The 22324-nt window shown below is 46.9% G+C and overlaps 1 long non-coding RNA gene across 1 annotated transcript; it reads right to left on the bottom strand.

Annotated features, from left to right (window-relative positions):
• Positions 1 to 603: 603 nt before the first annotated feature.
• On the bottom strand, positions 604 to 17188 carry LOC142917865 (uncharacterized). Its single transcript, XR_012937251.1, has 3 exons — positions 17066 to 17188; positions 3765 to 3856; positions 604 to 722 (listed from the first exon to the last, which is right to left on the bottom strand). It is a non-coding gene; the product is annotated as an uncharacterized LOC142917865 (long non-coding RNA).
• Positions 17189 to 22324: the final 5136 nt, after the last annotated feature.

Raw genomic sequence — 22324 nt, 5'->3', positions numbered from 1 at the left:
TGTCAGAAGCATTACTAATGGGCTGTGTTGGGTGGATGTGGGTGTACGACGCATTTACACTGACACGATCTAAGCCAAAAAAAACTTGATCATGAATAATATTGGTCGCGAAAGCCTGCGTGTGAAACACCACTTTACCTTTAAAGTCGCCTCGAAAACCCACTGCGATCAAATGGGTTTCCCATATGGCTGTGCACATGATGAGCTACACTGCTGCATGTATTAACTCTTTCCTGCTCCGAGATGACTGCAAGTTGCGGGGTGCATCCCGTTCACCGCTGAATCTCGTGTACGTCATCGGAACGTAATAGGAAGTAAATATTAAATAACTTTATCGGTACCGAGGATCCCACAAGGCCGTGCGGGAAGGTGTGTAGCACAGTTTGCTACCAGCTATAATAGAGTGCTGTCATGTCGCTACGGTGCTCTGCGGCGAGTACAATGTCTTTAAAAACAACGGCGCTATGCCTCTCTAAATAAAATTACCGCTGAACCGCTTGCGCGTTCCGAGATTCGGTGGTGAACGAGACCCATCCTGAAATGAGCAGTCGTCTCGGAACGGGAAAGGGTTAAGGGCGAGAGCGAAACGGCTTACGAACCTCAAGCCGAGACCAGAGCTCGCGGGTTTCCCGTACACCGTAGTCCTTCTCCATCGTGTCCAGCTGAAGCTGCAGTCGCTGCCGTGAGAAGAACGTCACCCAGTCCTCCTGCCACTCATTCGGCTGGTGGCATTAATATAGTTTTATTACGGACATTTAAAAACATAAGTTAATAATACCTACTTTATTTGGCCAATCCTTGACCTAAAACAGTGATATTCACTCATTTTCGGAAGGGGGCCACTTTCGCACATAAGACATTATCAGTGAAAGAGCCACCTCACATTTGAAACCATTGGGGGGTTTGACAGCATGATGGGGGTGTTTTCACTTGTGTGTATTGTCCGGGGCTTGCACGTCAAGGGCCGCAGTAAAAAGGACACCAGGGACTGCCACCGCCCCACGGGCCTTGCAATGAAGAACACGGACTTAAGATGTCACCCAGAAACGTTGAATTTTTACGTACAAATGGCTGGGTAATTCTTAAGATGTAATTCGACACTCATGCTATGTACCGATTATCATGCTGTAGTCTTTGAACATCTCATTTTAGCCACCAATTGATATCCTCATAAAAAAATTACAACAGCATTGATCCTAACGATAGGTTCTGCGCTTAATTCCCGCACCTCCGTTTAGCACGGTCGGCTCTGTACGGTGGAAAGGAAGTTCAACATACATTCATACAAGTCTGTCAAACCCGGCTCTGAGTGTAATTGGTAATTAGCGAAAACATAACTGATTATGTGAACACTGGTTATGCAAGATCGATCTCTGAGGAAACTTGAGTGGCATCTGGTGATGTCAGTTGTAACTGTGTGCCCTGTTATCAATGGTACAACTGGGTGCAATGAAAGAAAATATATGCATTTTTTAATCAAATATATTGTTTTATAAATTTGTGTACTTATGCAAGATAAAATGTACGCCAATCTAGTTCTTCTTAAAATGTAACCTTAAACCAATGTTACCATCATCAGTGGTTAATAGACTATTACACAAAGGACTCTCATATTTCTACGATGTAATACTAATTAGACTGACATCTGAACAACAGCTGATTTCACCGCTCCATGATAAAACTAATTTAATCAAGTAAACATTATTGCCGTTCCTATAAAACTTTGGTCACCCAGGCTGTCCTTCAACAAAAGGGTATATTAAATCTATAATATAGTTTTTTTCTGGGTTAGATCGCATAAAAATAAATGAGCCGTTAAACCTACCACCACCTAACAGCCAATTAGTAAGGTTGTCACGTAAACGAAACATGCCAATCCGCTACTTGTACAGCAAACCGAAGTGTTGGAGAGAAAATCCACAACATTTACAATCTGAGTATGACGTTTTGCCAGTAATTACCACTATCATCATTAGGTGGACAGCCAAATTCGTAGATAAATCCTCCTGTTTCATTCCTTGGAGGGATAGATGTGATGACGTCACTTGTGAGCCCTTCACGAATTGGAATGTTCTGTTTACGTGACAAACCTTACGAATTGGCTGTGTCGGTGGTGGCGGGTTTAACGACAAATTTATATTTCAACGATCTAACCCAAAAAAAACGATATTATGGATGATATTGGCCGCGAAAGCCTACGTGTTAAACGGGTATATTAAAATTTAAATGGGCTACAACCAGTTTCATGACTTTAAAGCGGAGATCACATGTGGGATGTAACCACGGCATATAGCCGTATGAAACCCACATACTCCACATCCTCCTGCCCAGGGTCCATATCTGTTGGGAGAAATTCAAGACTGAAATGTTTTATCAAAATCTGTAAAGCACATGAGAACCTTAATTTAGCAGTCCCAAACTGACTGGGACCCCTGTCGTGACGGAGCAGCTGAACATTGCACAAAATCATCAACGCATATACAGATATATACCAAGGGTGACCAACTTTCCTGACCTTACCAGCAGCATACCATAATCTTCAGATGGCCGCGGGAGCCACAAGAGATCAAGATCAGCCATACAGAAGTTGACTCGTGTGGACTGGCTGTGGAATTTTGAGTTTAGAAATCTGAGTGCCCTGGGAGTACTCATGGCCTGCCTCCGATACCAGATTGTTCTCACTTCATATAAAGTTAAATTGAAGAGTTACAAATTAGCAGCGCCTCTGCAGAGCCACACTTGAACTGCCCAGGAGCCACATGCAGATGCCGAGCGATGGTCTGGCCAACCATGGTATTTTCTGTACATTATAGACTTGTAAATCTAGCGTATATAAAAAAATTAGCAGGAAACATTTATTTGAGCATTTACTCTATTGCCCTTTAATGAATGAATAGCAAAACTACATGAACTCTCTCCTAAAGCCTTCTTTTGGCTAGCAGACCTTGACATTTATCTCCTGAACGTATCGCGATTATATTCTTGGTTCTTTCGGCAAAGTCACGTAGAAGGGAAATAATACAAATAAAACATAATATAATAAAATTCCCAGTGTTCACTGCCCAGTGTTCATTAAGACGCTGTCTTTCCGACAGCTCTGTTTCTTCATCTGAGGACGTCTGCTTGCGTTGTGGCCGAAACTTCGTGAAAATTTTATTATATAATGTTTTATTTGTATTATTTTATTATTTCCCTTCTACGTGGTGACTTTACCGAAAGAACCAAGAATATGAATCCCTGCAGTCACGAAAGCTTTAAATCGAAAAATATTGCGATTAGCAAAAATATAAAGGGACACAATGTTGAATGCTCTAAGTCTCCTTTGCAGAAGAGTTTGCCCTGATGGACTTAAATACAGATACTTTTAATAGCCATAATTCATATATTACCGAACATAATTCATATTCTGAAAAGTACATTGCACACACATGAACAATACAGTTCCCTTCATCACAAAGATGGCTAAAACAAAGAGATGAATGTGATTAGGTGTGGAAAATCATGACCGCTGGCTGGCTAGTTGTGTTCATGTATGAAATAATGACATTATGTGTCTATCTCATTCACTAGCTCAATCGCTTGATTTTTACGATTAATAAACAGCTGTATGAAATGTGTGTTTGTTTACACATATTCATTAGATCCGATTAGCATGCCTACTCTCAGTGCGAAGGAATGTCAACATAATACATAGTTGACATGATGCTAGGGTTGGATCGGTGGGCCTAGTTTTCCACATGTTTTACATTTTCATGATTCAATACCGATAGTTTTCTCTTCCTTGTGAAGCCTCTCTCCAATCTTCCTGTTGTGAAGGTGCATTTCAGCCAGATGCTGCCCCAACAAGCCTGAGCCCCTGTCAGAGTGTACAACACAATAGACCTGTCAAAGAAAACATTAACTTTATCATGTCAACAAACCCCAAGCAATAATTCATATGCAAACTAAACTACATCATATTTATTCTTAGTTTTTTCGGTAAAGTCACGTTGAAGAGAAACAACAAAATAATAAAATATATATAAAACAATAAACAATTCTCACGACGTTTCGACCATAACTCAAACGGTCATCTTCAGGTGTGTTGGTTTGCATAAATGTATCTTTAAACGGCGCATTTATTTATTTTAATAAAACGTTGGCGCCACGCGCAGCGATTTGACAGTTTACCCAGGACTAGTCCATCTATATTCTGAAAAGAGGAGGGGGGAGACGAAATTTTTTATAATGTATGCTGTCTGAAAGCCACTGTAAGCGTGAACAATCAATTAAGAACTGAAATGGTTTATCAAATCTTTCCAATGATTGCTAAGATAGAATCCATCTTCTCGGTTGAAATTGTCTCTGTGCTTGTATATGTGGATAGCCTCATGAACGAATCTCTCATGGAAGCCAGATGGCTTACAAAGAACCTCTGTCTTGGAAAAGTCAATGGCATGTGAGCCTACTGAATTAGAACAATGATCTGCTACGGCCGAGGTGTTGGTCCTACCGTGTTTAAGGTCTGCTTTGTGTTCACGAATGCGGTCCGAGACATGGCGTTTGGTTTCTCCAATGTAACTACTACCACAGAGGCAACTTAGTTTGTAGACACCAGGGTATTGTATGTCCGGAATCACATCTTTTACAGACGGAACCAAATTACGGATTTTATGTAATGTGATCCCAGCAATGTTACCCTACATTGCTGGGATCACAAAAAAGATCTCCAAAATCTTGAATAAACACAAGATCCAGGTCCATTTCAACACATTACATAAAATCCGTGATTTGGTTCCGTCTGTAAAAGATGTGATTCCGGACATACAATACCCTGGTGTCTACAAACTAAGTTGCCTCTGTGGTAGTAGTTACATTGGAGAAACCAAACGCCATGTCTCGGACCGCATTCGTGAACACAAAGCAGACCTTAAACACGGTAGGACCAACACCTCGGCCGTAGCAGATCATTGTTCTAATTCAGTAGGCTCACATGCCATTGACTTTTCCAAGACAGAGGTTCTTTGTAAGCCATCTGGCTTCCATGAGAGATTCGTTCATGAGGCTATCCACATATACAAGCACAGAGACAATTTCAACCGAGAAGATGGATTCTATCTTAGCAATCATTGGAAAGATTTGATAAACCATTTCAGTTCTTAATTGATTGTTCACGCTTACAGTGGCTTTCAGACAGCATACATTATAAAAAATTTCGTCTCCCCCCTCCTCTTTTCAGAATATAGACGGACTAGTCCTGGGTAAACTGCTAAATCGCTGCGCGTGGCGCCAACGTTTTTTTAAAATAAATAAATAAATGCGCCGTTTAAAAATACATTTATGCAAACCAACACACCTGAAGATGACCGTTTGAGTTATGGTCGAAACGTCGTGAGAATTTTTTATTGTTTTATATATATTTTATTATTTTGTTGTTTCTCTTCAACGTGACTTTACCGAAAAAACTAAGAATATGAATTACTGCAGTCACGAAAGCTTTAAATCAAAATTTACATCATATTTGTCCAGGTGGTCTGTGGCCGAGAACCTCGCTTGAAAATACGAATATATCAGTTCACATTCTGGTTTGGGTGACTCAAAACAATATTCTTCTAGGGGTTTATACAATGTGTGTTACTTCCTGGGAAGTCAATCCTATGTAGACTATAAATGAAACCATTTTTTATTTTACCAGAGCTATTTTTCAGAACCGACCTGGCCACAAATGATAGCCTAACGAAGTGGCTTATCACATAGAAATTTATAGCAGCCAAATGCTCAAAATACTCATGTTTCTAAATGTGCAGGGAAAAACTGGAGAAACTGGAGAAAAACCTGCACGACCACGGGGAAAACATGCAAACTTCAAATATACAGCAGGCGTCAAGGTCGGGATCGAACCTACGAAGTTCAATATACCAGGCGAGGTAGTTAACATCTCCTAGCCACCATGGCGCCGCATTCTCTGACTTATCCACCCACCCACTCGTAAAGCCACCCACCCACTCACTCACCCTGCCACGTACTGAATCTCTAAACCAACAACTCAACCACCCACCCACTCACTCACCCTGCCACGTACTGAATCTCTAAACCAACAACTCAACCACCCACCCACTCATCCAACCTCTCACTTACTAAACCAGCCACTCACCAACCCACCGACCCACTCATCCACCTATTCACTTAAATAGTTCAACTACAATTGAATTATTTGAAATTCACCAGGTAAGGACCACTGAGCTATACAGATCCTTGTCGGAAACGACGTGGCAAACAAATGATAGCTCAAAGAAGTGGCTTATCACGTGGACATTTATAGCAGCCAAAGCCTCTAAATGTATATTTCTAAATATGCATGAAAAACTCGGAGTTCCCAGAGAAAAATCCATGCAACCACAGGGAGAACATGCAAACTCCAAATATACAGGCGTCACGATCGGGATCGAACCCACGATGTCCTATACAAATGGCGAGGGAGTTAACATTCCGCTACCCTGGCGCTCCACTCTGACTCAGCCTCCCACCCACCCACTCAAACACCCAGCCAAGCACTCATGAACCCAATCACCCTGGCACCCACTCAATCGCGAAACCCACTCACTCATCAACACACCCAGCCACTCACTTAACCACTTACCTACGAACCCACCTGCATACCCCCCCACTCACTAACTCAACGACCCACTCACTCAACACTCCACTAACCCACCCACTCACCTATTCATGCCCCAAATCACACACTGACCCATCCACCCACTTAATCTATAACTCATGCACTCACCCACCCACCTGCTCACCAGCCACTTATCTACTCACCCACCCACTCATCCTGCCACCTACTCAACCTCTAACCCACCCACGCAGCGAACTACCCACCTACGCACCGAACTACCCACCTACCCAATCACCCATCCAATAAACTACAACTAAACTATTTTGTATTTTACCAGGTAAGCCCCACAGAGCTATATAAAACATTTTAGAAGTGATCTGGTTACAACTGATACGTGAACGAAGTGGCTTATCACGCTGACATTTAGTGCAGCCAAATCTTCTAAACAAATCTTGACTCTAAATGCGGAGGGATAAATCTGGAGGACCCGGTGAAAAATCCACGAGGCCACAGGCAAAACATTAAAACTCATAATATACAGGCAGCAGGGTCAGAATCGAATACACGATTTCCTGTATACTCAGTGAGGTAGTTAATATCTCACCATAGTGGCACCCCTCTCTCTGACCCACTCACCCAATAACACACTAACTCACCCACTCAACCTCCCACATTAACTTACCCACCCACCAGTCACTCCCCCATTCACCCAACCACCCCCTCACTCACCCAACCACGCACCAACTCACCTACCCACTAACTCACCCGCCCATCTTCTCCCGCACTCAGCCAGCCACCCGCTCAATCACATGCCGACTAACTTACTCACACACTCACCGACTAATACACCCATTCACCCACTCACTTACCCACCCACAATCTCACTACCCAAGCCAACCACTCAGCCCCTCACTCACCCACTTATTCAATCACCCACTACCCCACACACTCACCCAACCACTTGCTCACTTACCCATACGCTAACCCAACCACTCACTCACCGACTCACCCACCCACTAACTCATCAAAATTAATTCTCAACCACTCACCCATCCACCCACGCAATCTCATACCCACTAACTCACTCACCTACCCATTTATGCACTCACGCACCCACTTACTCACTCACGCACCCACCAACCAACCCACCTACCCATCTCTTCACTCACTCATCCACCCACACAGTCAATCACTCACCTACATACCTACCCACTAATACTCACCCACTCATCCAACAACGAACTCACCAACCCACCCGCCGACTCACTCACTCAGGTACTAACCCACTCAACTTCTAACCCACACACTAACCACCTAACCACCTACCCACACACTCACTCACTCACTCACCCACACACTCACTCACTCATCCACCCACCCAAACATCCACTCACCCACCTCACCTTCTCACCAAGTACTTACACATCAACTGACCCTGCCACCCACTCAATTTCTAACCCACCCACTCACCCAACCAGCTGCCCACTCCCTCAGCCACTCACCTACTTACCCACCCCACTTACACATCCACTTACCCTGCATTCCACTCAATTTCTAATCCCCCACTCACCCAACCACCCGCCCACTCATCTACTCACCCATTACCACGGAATTATTCACCCACCCATCAGTCAACCACCCAATAATTCAACCACTCGCAAACTAAATCACCTATTAATTAAACCACCCACTACCTCACCCACCCACTAACTTAACCACCGAGCCACTCACCCACTCAGCAAGCCACCCACTACTATATATCTAACCCAATATCTCACTCACCCACCACCCACTCACCTACACACGTATGCACTCACTCACACACCGCTCACTCACCTACACACTAAATTATGTTTATTTTACCAGGTGAGGCCCAATGAGCTACATAGCTCGTTTTCAAATCAACCTTCACCACAAATAAACCGACCATTAAAATTATAGACTGATCATTTCTTCGTCAGTGGGCAAACGTACAAAATCAGCAGAGGATCAAATACTTTTTTCCCTCACTGTACATTGCGGGGGTCACAAAAATATCTCCAAAATCCTGAATAAACACAAGATCCAGGTCCGATTCAACACAGTACAAAAAATCCGTGATCTGGTTCCATCTGTAAAGGATGTGGTTCCAGACATACTGTACCCGGGCGTTTACAAACTAAAGTGCCTCTGTGGTAGCAGCTACATTGGAGAAACCATACGACATATATCGGACCCCATCCGCGAACATAAAGCAGACTTGAAACACGGTAGGATGAACTCCTCTGCCGTGGCAGATCACTGTTATAATTCAGTGGGCTCACATGACATTGACTTCTCCAAGACGGAGGTTCTTTGCAAGCAAACCGGCTACCATGAGAGATTCGTTCATGAGGCGATCCACATATACAAGCACAGAGACAATTTCAACCGAGAAGATGGATTCTGGCTTAGTAACCATTGGAAAGATGTTTTAAACCATTTCGGTTCTTAATTGATTGTATTTTACGGTGACCTTCAGACCGCAGCCCTTTCGCTGGCACTGCCTCTTAATACTTCTCACACCACGGTCAATGGTATGGTTTATAACAAGTAGTATAATAATTAATAGTATAACATTGTAATGTTTAACATAACTCATAAGGCAATATATAGCATCGTAATTGCATAATTAATATACATCAGTGTGGTATATAGTTGGGTTCATAGAATAAGACATAGTGTAATATCACAAGTCTAATAGTTTATAATCTAAAGTATAGGGTAGTGTAAAGTAACGCATTGTATAATTCAAAAGTGGAATTTGTCTATGATATGATATTATACCATGTAGTTTAGATTGGAAGGTATAATATTGTATTATATAGTAGTCCAGTTTACAGCATAGTCATAAGGCAACTCAGGACACAACAGCGCACCTTGGCTGTTGCACTTGCCCCTTTTCTTGTTTCCTCTCTGCCTGTGTTCCCAGACCCCTCCCTCCTCCTCTCCGGAGGTGATGCTGGTAACATGCACATTCATATTTTAACTCCACCCACACAGCTTAATAGACGCGGTCCTTGAATGTCAGCGTTCATTCAAGCTCTGTCTTCCGGACAGACCTGTCTCTTCACTTGAAGAAGGCCACTTGTGTTGTGGCCAAAACGTCGTGAGAATTTTATTGTCCTATTTTATTTTATTATTTTATTCCCATTCTACGTGACTTTACCAAAAGAACCAAGAAGATGAATCCTTGCAGTAATGAAAGCTTTAAACCGAAATTAACTTTTTATTTCACCAGGCAAGGCCCATTGAGCTATATAGATCCTTTTCAGAATAGACCTGGCTACAAATGATAGATATACGAGTGGCTTATCACAGATACATTTATTGCAGCCAAATCCTCTAAACGCATGTTGCTTCTAAATGCAGAGGGAAAACCCTTGAGGATCTAGAACAAAATCCAGGCGACCACGGGTGAGAACTTATAAACTCCAAATATACAGGCGACAGGGTCGGGATCGAATCCACCACCTCCTGTATACTAGGCAAAATAGTGAACATCTCACCACCTTGGCGCCTGACTCAACCATCCACTCACTTACACGCTAACTTACCCACTCAACTTCCCATGTTAAATTACCCACCCAGCCGTCACTCACCCATTCACTCACTCACCCAACCCATCACTCACCCCTCCGCTCACCCACCCACTCACTCATTAACTTGCCCACCTATCTTCTCAACCACTCACCCAGCATCCCACTCAATCTCATACCAAACTAATCTACACACACCCACACACCCACTCACTGACCCACTCACTTATGCACTCGCCCAACCACCCACTTACTCCCTCATGCACTCACCAACCCACCCACCCATCTCCTCACTCACACACCCACCCCATAAATCACCCACCCACTAACTAACACCCACACACTCACCTACTCACCCACTCACCGACCCCGCACTCACTCACCGAGCCACTCAATCGCTAACCCACCCACTCACCCACCCACCTGCCCACTCACTCACCCAGTCACTAACGCACTCACTCAATGTATAACCCACCCACTACCCACCTAACCTCCTTCCCACACACTCATTCACCCAACCACATACCCACCCACACTCACCCATACACTCACCTACTCGCCCAGCTGCTCAATTATTTACCGAGCCACTCAACTAATTACCCAGTCACTCACCTACTCACTCACCCACTTACACATCCACTCACCCTGCCACCCACTCCATTTCTAACCCACACACTCACCCAACCACCTCCCACTCCCTCAGCCACTCACCGACTCACCAAATCACCCACTACCCAAATAACTAATCATCCACCCACCCATCACTCAACCAAACAATAATAAAGCCACCCAATAATTAAACGACCCATTAACTCAACCACCCACTAACTCAACCAGGTTTATTTTACCAGGTAAGGCCCACTGAGTTATAAATATTGTTTTCAGAAGCACCATCACCAAAAATTATAGCTCAAAAAAGTGGCTTATCATGTACTCCTCTAAATACATGTTTCTAAATGTGGAGGGAAATATACAGGCATTAGGGTCAGGATCGAACCCACAACCTTCTGTATACGAGGCGAGGTAGTTAACATATCGCCACTGTGGCCCCCCACTATATGACTCTCCCACCCACTAACCCACACAGTCACTCACTCACTTAAACACCCACCGTCACATGCATCCAGGCACTGACTCACCCAGCCACTCAGTACCCATAAACCCACCCAGGCACTCACCCATGCACTTGCCCACTCACCCACCCATCCAATTATCCACACACTAAACTAAATTTTAAATATTTTTTTTTATTTTACCAGGTCAGGCCCACAGCAAAATAGATATTTTTCAGAAGCCACGTGACCACAAATAACAGTTCAATGAAGTGGCATTTCACGTAGAAGCTAAATTCTATAAATGCATGTGTCTAAATGCAGCAGGACAACCCGGAGAACTCTGATTAAATGTCACGCGACCACAGGAACAACATGCACACTCCAAATTTCCAGGCGTCAGGTTCGGGATTGAACTCACAACCTCCTGCATAAAATACGAGGAAGTTAACATCTCGCCACAATGGCACTCCACTATTTGACGTAGCCACCCACTCACCCACCCACTCACAACAAACCCACTCAACCCTGACAACTACTCAATCTCTAACCCACCAACCCAAGCACACAACAACCCACCTACCCATTCACCAACCCAGCCAATAAACTAAACTAATTTTATTTTACCAGGTAAGGGTCACAGAGCTATATACTGTACATCGTTTTCAGTAGTGACCTGGTTACAAATGATAGGGCAACGAAGTGGCTTATCACGTAGACATTTATTGCAGCCAAATCCTATAAATGCATGTTGATTTTATATGCGGAGAGAAAACCCGGAGGACATGGAGAAAAATCCATGCGACCAAGGGGAGAACATGCAAACTCCAAATATACAGGCAGAAGGGTCGAGATCAAAACCACAACCTCCTGTTTTCCAGGTGAAGTGGTTCGCATCTCACCACAATGGCGCTCCATTCTCCGACTCTCCCATCCATGAACCCACACACCCACCCACTAAAATACCCACCCATTAACTCAACAACCCATGAACTCAACCACCTACTAACTCAACCAGCCACTTACTCAACCAGCTACTTACTCAACCACCCATAAACTCAACCACCGAGCCACTCACACACTCACCAAGCCACTCTCTCAATCTCTAACTCACACTCATGCATCCAGCTACTCACCCATCCACTCATCCACCCACCCACACACCAACCCACTCACCCACGCACCCAGCCAATCATTAAAAAAAAACACTGAACAAAAACGATTTTTTTCCAGGTAAGGCCCACAGCTATATAAATCTTTATCAGAAGCAATCTGCCCACAAATAACAGCTCAATGAAGTGGCTTTCACGTAGAACGTTATAGCAGCCAAATTCTATAAATGCATGTTTCTAAATACGGAGGGGCAACCCGGAGAACCCGGAGAAAATTCCACCCGACCATGGGGAGAAGATGCAAACTCCAAATGTATACAGGCTTTAGGGTTGGGGGGACCTACGAACTCCAATATACCAGGCGAGGGAGTTAACATCTCGCCACTGTGGCGCCTCATTATCTGACTCACCCACCAACTCAACTACTAAAGCCACCCACACACTCACTCACCCACTCACAAACCCACTCACTCACTAACCCACTGACTCATCAACACACCAAGCCACTCACTCAAGAACTTACCTATGCACCCACCTACACACCCACTCACTCTAAAAAGACGTCAGGGTCGGGATCGAACCCATGACCTCGTTTATAAAAGACGAGGCAGTTAACATCTCGCCACCATGGCACTCCACTCTCCGACTTAGCCACCTACTCACCCACCCACTCACAAACCCACCCACTGGATCTCAAACACACTCACTCACTCACCAATTTACCCACCCACTCACCCTGACACCCACTCAATCTTCAACTGACCCACCCACGCACTCAAAATCCCACCTACCCAATCAACCATCCAATAAACTGAAACTAAACAATTTTTTTATTTTATTTTACCAGGTAAGGCCAACAGAGGTATATCAAGTGACCTGGTTACAAATAATAGGTCGACGAAGTGGCTTATCATGTAAACATTTATTGCATTCAAATCCTTTAAACGCATGTTGATTTGAAATGCGGAGGGAAAACCCGGCTATTTTAATGCACACAGTGGACCGGAAGGACAAGTGCATAATGTACGTTGATTCATTAATCTCCCCCCCCCTCCCCACTTTGCATCAAGAGCGCCAAAGTGTGGTCACCACATCTATGCCTCTTTATAAGGAACGAAACAGACTAACTTCTCCACAAATCTGGCTGTCGCCTGATGAAGCTGGTTGTAACTACTGGCGAAACGTTGTACTCAGATTGTACATGTTGTGGCTTGACTCTCCAACACACCGGTGTGCTGTACTAGTGATAAATTGGCATGTGCTGATTACGTGACAACCCTTACTAGTTGGCTGTGTCGGGTGGTGGTGGGTTTTACCGACACAACATTTATATATTTACGCGATCTAACCCAAAAAAAAACCTCTATTATGGATAATATTGGTCGCGAAAGCCTACGTGTAAAACAAACCCCAAGGAATCAAAAAAATCGACGCGACCACGGAAGAAGATGAAAACTCCAAATATACAGGCTTCAGGGTCGGGATCGAATTGATTACATCCTGTATTCTGGGCGAGGGAGTTAACATCTCGCCACTGCGGCGCCTCATTATCTGACTCACCCACCCGTTCAACTACTAAAGCCACCCACACACTCACTCACCCACTCACAAACCCACTCACTCACTAACCCACTAACTCATCAACACACCAAGCCACTCACTCAAGAACTTACCTATGCACCCACCTACACACCCACTCTAAATATACAGGCTTCAGGGTCGGGATCGAATTGATTACATCCTGTATTCTGGGCGAGGGAGTTAACATCTCGCCACTGCGGCGCCTCATTATCCGACTCACCCACCCGCTCAACTACTAAAGCCACCCACACACTCACTCGCCCACTCACAAACCCACTCACCCTGCCACCCACCCGCTCATACAAATCGGGCATCAATACCGTTGCTTTGTATGACCTGTGAAACGCAGAATATTGCAGATAAAATCGGACATTTTGAGCTTGCTGCCGGATCGATTGAGTGGAATCAATACAATTAGTCTCGATTCACGATCAACAAAGACCATATATAGGAAAATCTCTGATCGGTGATTTTGATTGCATCATATTGCAGCACCCCTTTGATGATGTTATAAAGCACTTGCCCCAACAGTCTGTTAAAGGCTACACGCGGGATCTTTGTGTGCGAGTAGCTCACAGATCCTTGAGAGATCTGGACACTGTCCGATCATCAGCGAGCTCCTCCGGCAGGCGAGGCTGAGTTGGCTGTTGTCTGTGCATTAAGAGGTGTTAAATATCCCACACAGAAGAGTCTGCTTACAGGACAGATAAGAGGTTCTTCACGTACCGTGCCCCGTGTCACCTGAACGTTAAATGGGGCCCCGGTAATTCAGTGTCCACCGCTGAATCATCTTTCACCATCACCACTCGTCCATGAAGGCCAATGCGACGACGGCGCGTTATAACGGAGGGGGGGGGGGGGGGGGTGGGACCAGGAGAAACGTCGTACTACGTGACATCACAACACCCTGCACACAACCGTAGTGGCAGATTAGGGTGCGCATCGTTCACGAATATGTGGTGTAAGTGGTTGAGAGTAGATGTGCGGGCACGCCATGGGCTGGAGTGGAGATGGAGTGATGCGGTACAGGAGGATGTGGAGCTGAGTGGGCTTTGCCGACGACTGGTACCAGCGGTGTCGGGATCGGCCTCTGCGGGGGAGGCTCGTGAAGGACGCTTCTAACTGGGCAGTTGGAGACAGTCGCCCTCCACCAACAACGGAGGAGTGACGCTCACAACAACGAGCGGAACACCGGATGATAAATATGCAGCAATTTGGCACAGTACGGGGTACAGGTGGTGCATCTGCCAGTCATCTCAGTCAGCCAACCCATGGCACCTGGGTCTGTTCCAGGACCTCCGGTCAGCGAGCCTTCGACACTTCACGTGGCTTCAAAGTGCACCGGGCCTGGCACAGGCGCCGTGGTGACGTCAATGTCACTTATTGGCGAATGGCGACGGTCGATAACGCGGCGGTGGTTGTGAGAAATGCCATTTTGGGGGGGGGGGGGGGGGGGGCTGTAAACCTCACGTCGCCTCGCAGCCACACAGTGGCAACAGGGAGTTCTGGATGGGTGCAAGGGGCTGGTAACCCCCCTCCACCTTCAACTAAATAACCACACACGCGAGCCCTTGGGTCTCTCTGTGAGTCGATGGATCTGTGTGTGGTGAGTCTATGGGTCTCTGTGAGAGTCCGTGGGTCTCTGTGTGGTGAGTTTATGTGTCTCTGTTTTATGAGTCTATAGGGCTCTGTGCGAGTCTGTTTGATTCGGTGGTTCTCTGTGTGATGAGTCTATGCGTTTTTGTATGACTCTATGGGTCTCTATGTGGTGATTCTATGGGTCTGTTTGGTGAGTCTATGGGTCTCTCTCTGAGTCTATGGGTCTCTGTGGGGTGAGTCTATTTGTCTTTGTGGGGTGAGTCTATGCGTCTCTGTCTGATGTGTCTATGGGTCTCTGTGGTGAGTCTATGGGTCTCTGTGGTGAGTCTATGGGTCTCTGTGTGAGTATGGGTACGATTGAGTCTATGGGTATCTGTCTGGTGAGTCTATGTCTCTGTTTGGTGAGTCTATAGGGCTCTGTGCGAGTCTGTGGATCTATTTGAGTCTGTGGTTCTCTGTCTGATGACTCTATGGGTCTCTGTGGTGAGTCTATGGTTCTCTGTGCAAGTCTAAGGGTATGTGCGTGGTGAGTGTATAGGTCTATGTGTGATGACTCTATGGGTCTCTATGTGATGGATATCTGTGGTGCACATATCCTGGCACAAGCGCCGTGGTGTCGTCACCACCACTAAGTGGAGAATGCTCCTACCCCTGCTCCTGCTTGTTCTTGTGCTCGGGAAGGAGAGAGAAAACTAGACTAAGGTCCACTGAGCTAAACATCTCTTCTTCAGAAGCGACTTGGCACCAATGATAGCTCTACGAAGTGGCTCATCATCACAGTCACGAAAGTTTTAAGTCAAAACTTTAAACGAATGTTTCTAAATGTGGAGGGAAAAACCGGAGGACCCGGAGAAAAAGTCCACACGACCACGGGGAGAGACAGAGACACGCAAACTCCAAATATACAGCAGGCATCAGGGTCGGGGTCGAACCCACAACCTCCTGTACACCAGGCGAGGTAGTTAGGGGGGAAAGCAGAGACAGCGAGGGGGAGGAGAATTAGTCAAACTCACACTCAGTATTACTCACTAACCATGATACACTCACCATGATACTCACCATCATACTCACGCATTCACCATCATACTCACACACAAGCCCATACACATCAACAGTCGCCATTCACCACTACGTGGCGGTGATGTCCCCACAATAACTCAGGTGCCAAGGTTTGACGGCTGTGCCAGGCTAAGTGCAGGAGGAGGCCACGGGCCAGACTCAGGTGCCATGGGTTGACTGCTCTGCCAGGCTGGGTACAAGAGGGCTAGACCCTGGTGCTATGGGTTAACTCGTGTGCCACCACCTGCACAACCACCACAATAACCACACAACAATAACCACGACCAACAACTGTAACCACAACTATAATTTAACCACAACTATAATTCCAATCAGCCACACAGCCGTCTGGGAGTGCCTCTCAACAGCAGCAGCAGGGCCGAGCTCTGCTTGAAGAGCGCCGTGAACTCAGCAGAACGTGACGGCTGTGGGCCAGGCGCCTCCTCTGTCTCCCCCCACCGCCGCCGCCGCCGCCACTGCTGATGTGTGCACACTGCGCGAGGTTCTCACCTTCAGGCTGAGTCGACGTAGAGGAGGCCCAGTGAGCCGCCGCTTCAGAAGCTTTCGCGAGCCACTGACGGTGGCCGGGAGCGGGAATCCAAATCAGCCGCTCGCCACCCACAATCCACTCGGCCCCGGCCTAAGCGGAAGTAGCAGCGGGGGAGGGGGGCGGGGCATGGGGGGTGAGGGGGGGGGTCGTGAGGGGGAGGGGGGTGGGGCATGGGGGGTGAGGGGGCGGGTCGCGAGGGGGGGGCATGGGGGGTTGTGAGGGGGCATGGGGGGTTGCGAATGTGGAGGGGCGGGGGAGGGGGGTCACGAGGAGGGGCAGGGGGGGCAGCGAGGGGGAGGGAAATGGCGGACCATGGGGCGTGGTCGCGAGGGGGGGCAGGGGGGGAGGAGCTCAGGTGTGAGGGGGAGGAGCTCATGGCTCTGACGTCACGGGGGGCGTGGTTTCAAGTTTTCAAGTTTCATTTATTTAGGTATAGCCCTGTGAGCCATGCGGCTCTTAAGTCGGGTGCAACCGCAACAAACAAAATTTGAACACAGAACATCTTAAAGCGACAACGCGCAACAGAAACATCCTGGAATAAACCAGCAAATATTCCACACACAAATTTTTTTTATTAAAACGCTGTGTGCAAAAATCACAATGTGGTGCAAGCCAACAACAACAACTATAAGACAATTTAGATTTACCATATGTTTTTGAATCACCAAAATAAAGCTATAAAAAACAATGTAACAACAGTAATCATAGGAACTGTAATTTTAAATGTAACAATAAACGATATACATAATACTTACGACAAAAACCTGCAGCCATAACTGGCAGCACGGCACTCCCAGTGTATGATGTGTGAGTGAGTCAGCAGCAGCGTGAGTGAGTGTATGATGTGCGAGTCACTGTATGATGATTGAGTCCGTATTAGGTTGAGTGAGTGTATGATGTGTGAGTCAGCGTACGATGTGTTAGTCAGCACATGATGAGTCAGTGTATGATGTGCGAGTCAGTGTATGATGAGTGAGTCAGTGTATGATGTGTGAGTGAGTCAGCAGCAGCGTGAGTGTATGATGTGTGAGTCAGCGCACGATGTGTTAGTCAGCGCACGGTGAGTGAGTCAGTGTATGATGTGTGAGTGAGTCAGCAGCAGTGTGAGTGAGTGTGTTAGTCAGCGCATGATGTGAGTCAGTGTATGATGTGTGAGTGAGTCAGCGGCAGTGTGAGTCAGTGCATGATGAGTGAGTGAGCCAGCACACGATGAGTGAACCTGCGTATGATGAGTGAATGGGTCAGTGGTTGTGCGAGTGTATGATGTGTGAGTGAGTAAGCGCATGATGAGCGAGTCAGTGCATGATGTGTGAGTTAGTGTACGATGTATGAGAAAGTCAGTGTCGGCTCCCTCTGCTCGCGCGTCGCCCCCCCCCCTCCCCCCCCCTCCGGCTCCGTCGCCCCCCTCCCCCAGCTCCGTCGGCCCTCCCTTGGCTCCGTCGGCCCCCCCCCCCGGCTCCGTCGCGCCCCCCCGGCTCCGTCGCCCCCGCCCCCGTCGGCCCCCCCCCGGCCCCCTCAGCTCCATCGGCTCCTTCTGTCGGCTCCCTCGGCCCCCTCACTAACGGCCCCGCCAGCTGCTGCTCGGAACGCGGCCCGGGAACGCCCCGGGAGCGCACGCGCGCCTCAGGCGGCCATCTTGGATTCGTCTTCTTGGTCTTTGTCGTCGAGGATGGGTTGGATAGTGATGGTAAGGGGTGGGGCGAAAAGCGATTGTTGTGGGTGGGGAAGATTGTGATGGTGGGGGGGATGGGCATATAGTAATAGTTGGGCGTGTGGCGGATCGTGATGGTGCAGGTTCAGGTGGATAGTGATGGTGAGGGGTGGGTGGATTGTGATGGGGGAGATTGAGGGTAGTGATGGTGAAGGGTGAGGCGGATAGGAATGGTAAGGGGTGGGGCTAATAGTGATTGTGGTGGGTGGGGCAGATCGTGATGGCGGTGGGATGGGCGTATAGTAATGACGGTGGGTGGGGCAGATTGTGATGGTGGGGGGTTGGGTGGATCGTGATGTTGCGGCGTTTGTTGGATGGTGATTGTGGGGTTTGGGGTGGATAGTGATGGTAGGGGGTCGGGCGGATTGTGATGGTAGTGGCTGGGTTGGATAGTGATGGTGAGGGGTGGTGAATAGTGATGTTAGGGGGGGGGGGCGGATAGTGATGGTGAGGGGTGAGGCGGATCGTGATGGGGAAGGGTGAGGCGGATTGTATTGGTAAGGGGTGGGGCTAATAGTGATTGTAGTGGGTCGGGCAGATCGTGATGGTGGGGGGATGGGCGTATAGTAATGGTGGTGGGGGGGGATAGTGGGGATGAGGCGTTCGTTGATGGTGGTGGATGGGGCAGATTGTGATGGTGGGGGGTTGGGTGGATAGTGATGTTGCGGGGCTGGTTGGATGGTGATTGTGGGGTTTGTGGCGGATAGTGATGGTGGAGGGCACACCGAATAGTGATGATGGGGGTTGGGGCTTACTGTGAAGGTGGGGGGTGAGTGGATGGTGATGGTGGAGGGTGGTTTGGAGAGTGATGGTGGGGGGGTGAGATGGTCGGGCAGGATGGAGGGGAGGCGGGGAGAAGATTTTCAGACGAAAATCTTCTCCCCGTGGCAGCGCCTCTTCTTGCTGAGTGAAGGCCTCCCGCAAAAGTCATTATAATATGAGAGGTTGACTCTCAGGTGGCCTCCCACTTCGTAGCCCTGCTCCTCGGCCACGAAGGAGGGGCAAGTCCTCTGTGCCCGCGTCATCACCCCCACCGGAGCTCGGGGACGCTTTGTGGGACGAGCCAAGCGGCTGCTGCTGTTGGGTCCAGCTGCTCTTTTCCGCCGGCGTCGTTGAGGTGGCTTCATGGCTGCTTCCATCGCGAGCCAGATGTCCTTGAGAGCCGCCGCATCCCAGAACCCGACTGTAGGAACTGGCGCAGGGTCGACCTGAGATAACTGAGGCCCGCACAGGCCCAGGCAGCAACACGCAGCTGCACAGCTGTTCATACCCGAGCAGGGGCTTCTCGGCTGTCAGGAGGCAGGCGTCGTGGAGGAGGTGGTGGTACTCCGTTGACTCCGCTCCTTCACAGGATTCTGGGGGATGAGTGAGACCTAGGGCACAGTGGGGGGATGTCATCAGCACTAGGCAGTACCTGGACCGCACCCTTAATCATCATCATGCAAGCACTCACATTCGTCATTCAGTCATCCACGTCAACATTCTACGATCATTGTACTTAAACGTCGGCTGCACCCTCAGAATTGCATGGAAAGCTTGTGGGAGGAGCACACGGACCTTGGAATATGTACGACCCAAAGACATCATTGCGAGGGTGACCTTGGCTAGGCAACGCATCTAGATGGCCATGTCATCAATGTTTTTATTGTAATTATATACTAATTATATTTTATGTCAAAGTAATTGTGGTGTAAATTTTGATTTAAAGCTTTCGTGACTGCAGTAATTCATATTCTTAGCACTTTCGGTAAAGTCATATTGAAGGAAAACAATAAAATAATAAAATATATATAAAACAATAAAAAAATTCATGACGTTTCGACCATAACACAAATGGTCATCATCAGGTGTGAAAAACCAACGGCAAGAAACATTTGAAAGAAGTGGCGGTTTGCATTTATGTATTTATTTTTAAACGGTGTATTTATTTATAAAAAAAACACGTTAGCACCACGGGCAGCGATTTGGCAGTTTATTTAGAACTAGTCCATCTATGTTCTGAAAAGAGGAGGGGGGAGACGAAAAATTAATGAGCTGTCTGAAAGCCACCATAAGTGTGAACAATCAATTAAGACCTGAAATGGTTTATCAAATTCTTCCAATGATTGCTAAGCCAGAATCCATCTTCTCAGTTGAAATTGTCTCTGTGCTTGTATATGTGGTTAGCCTCATGAACGAATCTCTCATGGTAGCCAGATGGCTTACAAAGAACCTCTGTCTTGGAGAAGTCAATGTCATGTGAGCCTACTGAATTATAACAATGATCTGCCACGGCCGAGGTGTTGGTCCTACCGTGTTTAAGGTCTGCTTTGTGTTCACGAATGCGGTCCGAGACGTGGCGTTTGGTTTCTCTCATCTAGCCACATGGCCGGCCTGCTCTAGACGAATTCTTCGACCACATCAATTCCATACACCCAGCCATCAGATTTACTATGGAAGTCGAAAAAGATGGCAAGCTACCTTTTTTGGATGTCCTAATAAAAAAGAGACCTGATGGTTCAATGAGCCACTCTGTCTACAGGAAAGCTACCCATACGGATGCTTATCTGAAACCGGATTCCCACCACCATCCATCACAGAAGAATTCTCTCATCAAGACTCTGTATCATAGAGCCCAATGCATATCCGACCAGGAACACATAGGCAGTGAACTCAAGCACGTACACCAAGCTCTTAAGGCTAATGGTTACTCTGGCTATACAATCCGCAAAGCTATCACTCAAACCATGAAGAAGGACCCTCTTGAGGAGCCTTTTAAAACCATCACTTTACCCTACATTGCGGGGATAACAAAAAAGATCTCCAAAATCTTGAATAAACACAAGATCCAGGTCCGTTTCAACACATTACATAAAATCCGTGATCTGGTTCCATCTGTAAAAGATCTGATTCCGGACATACAGTACCCTGGTGTCTACAAACTAAGTTGGCTCTGTGGTAGTAGTTACATTGGAGAAACCAAACGCTATGTCTCGGACCGCATTCGTGAACACAAAGCAGACCTTAAACACGGTAGGACCAACACCTCGGCCATGGCAGATCATTGTTATAATTCAGTAGGCTCACATGACATTGACTTCTCCAAGACAGAGGTTCTTTGTAAGCCATCTGGCTACCATGAGAGATTCGTTCATAAGGCTATCCACATATACAAGCACAGAGACAATTTCAACCGAGAAGATGGATTCTGGTTTAGCAATCATTGGAAGGATTTGATTAACCATTTCAGGTCTTAATTGATTGTTCACGCTTACGGTGGCTTTCAGACAGCATACATTAATTTTTCGTCTCCCCCCTCCTCTTTTCAGAATATAGATGGACTCGTCCTTCTAAATAAACTGCCAAATCGCTGCCCGTGGTGCTAACGTTTTTTTTTTTAATAAATAAACCGTTTAAAAATAAATACATAAATGCAAACCGCCACTTCTTTCAAATGTTTCTTGCCGTTGTTTTTTCACACCTGATGACCATTTGTGTTATGGTCGAAACGTCGTGAGAATTTTTATTG

The sequence above is a fragment of the Petromyzon marinus genome, unplaced genomic scaffold, assembly GCF_048934315.1.
Source record: "Petromyzon marinus isolate PM22_M1 ecotype Great Lakes invasive population unplaced genomic scaffold, UKy_Petmar_22M1.pri1.0 PM_G_Scaffold_54, whole genome shotgun sequence".
NCBI classification, from domain to species: domain Eukaryota; kingdom Metazoa; phylum Chordata; class Hyperoartia; order Petromyzontiformes; family Petromyzontidae; genus Petromyzon; species Petromyzon marinus.
Note: the sequence above shows the minus strand (reverse complement) of the source record. Positions and strands in the feature narration are given on the sequence as shown.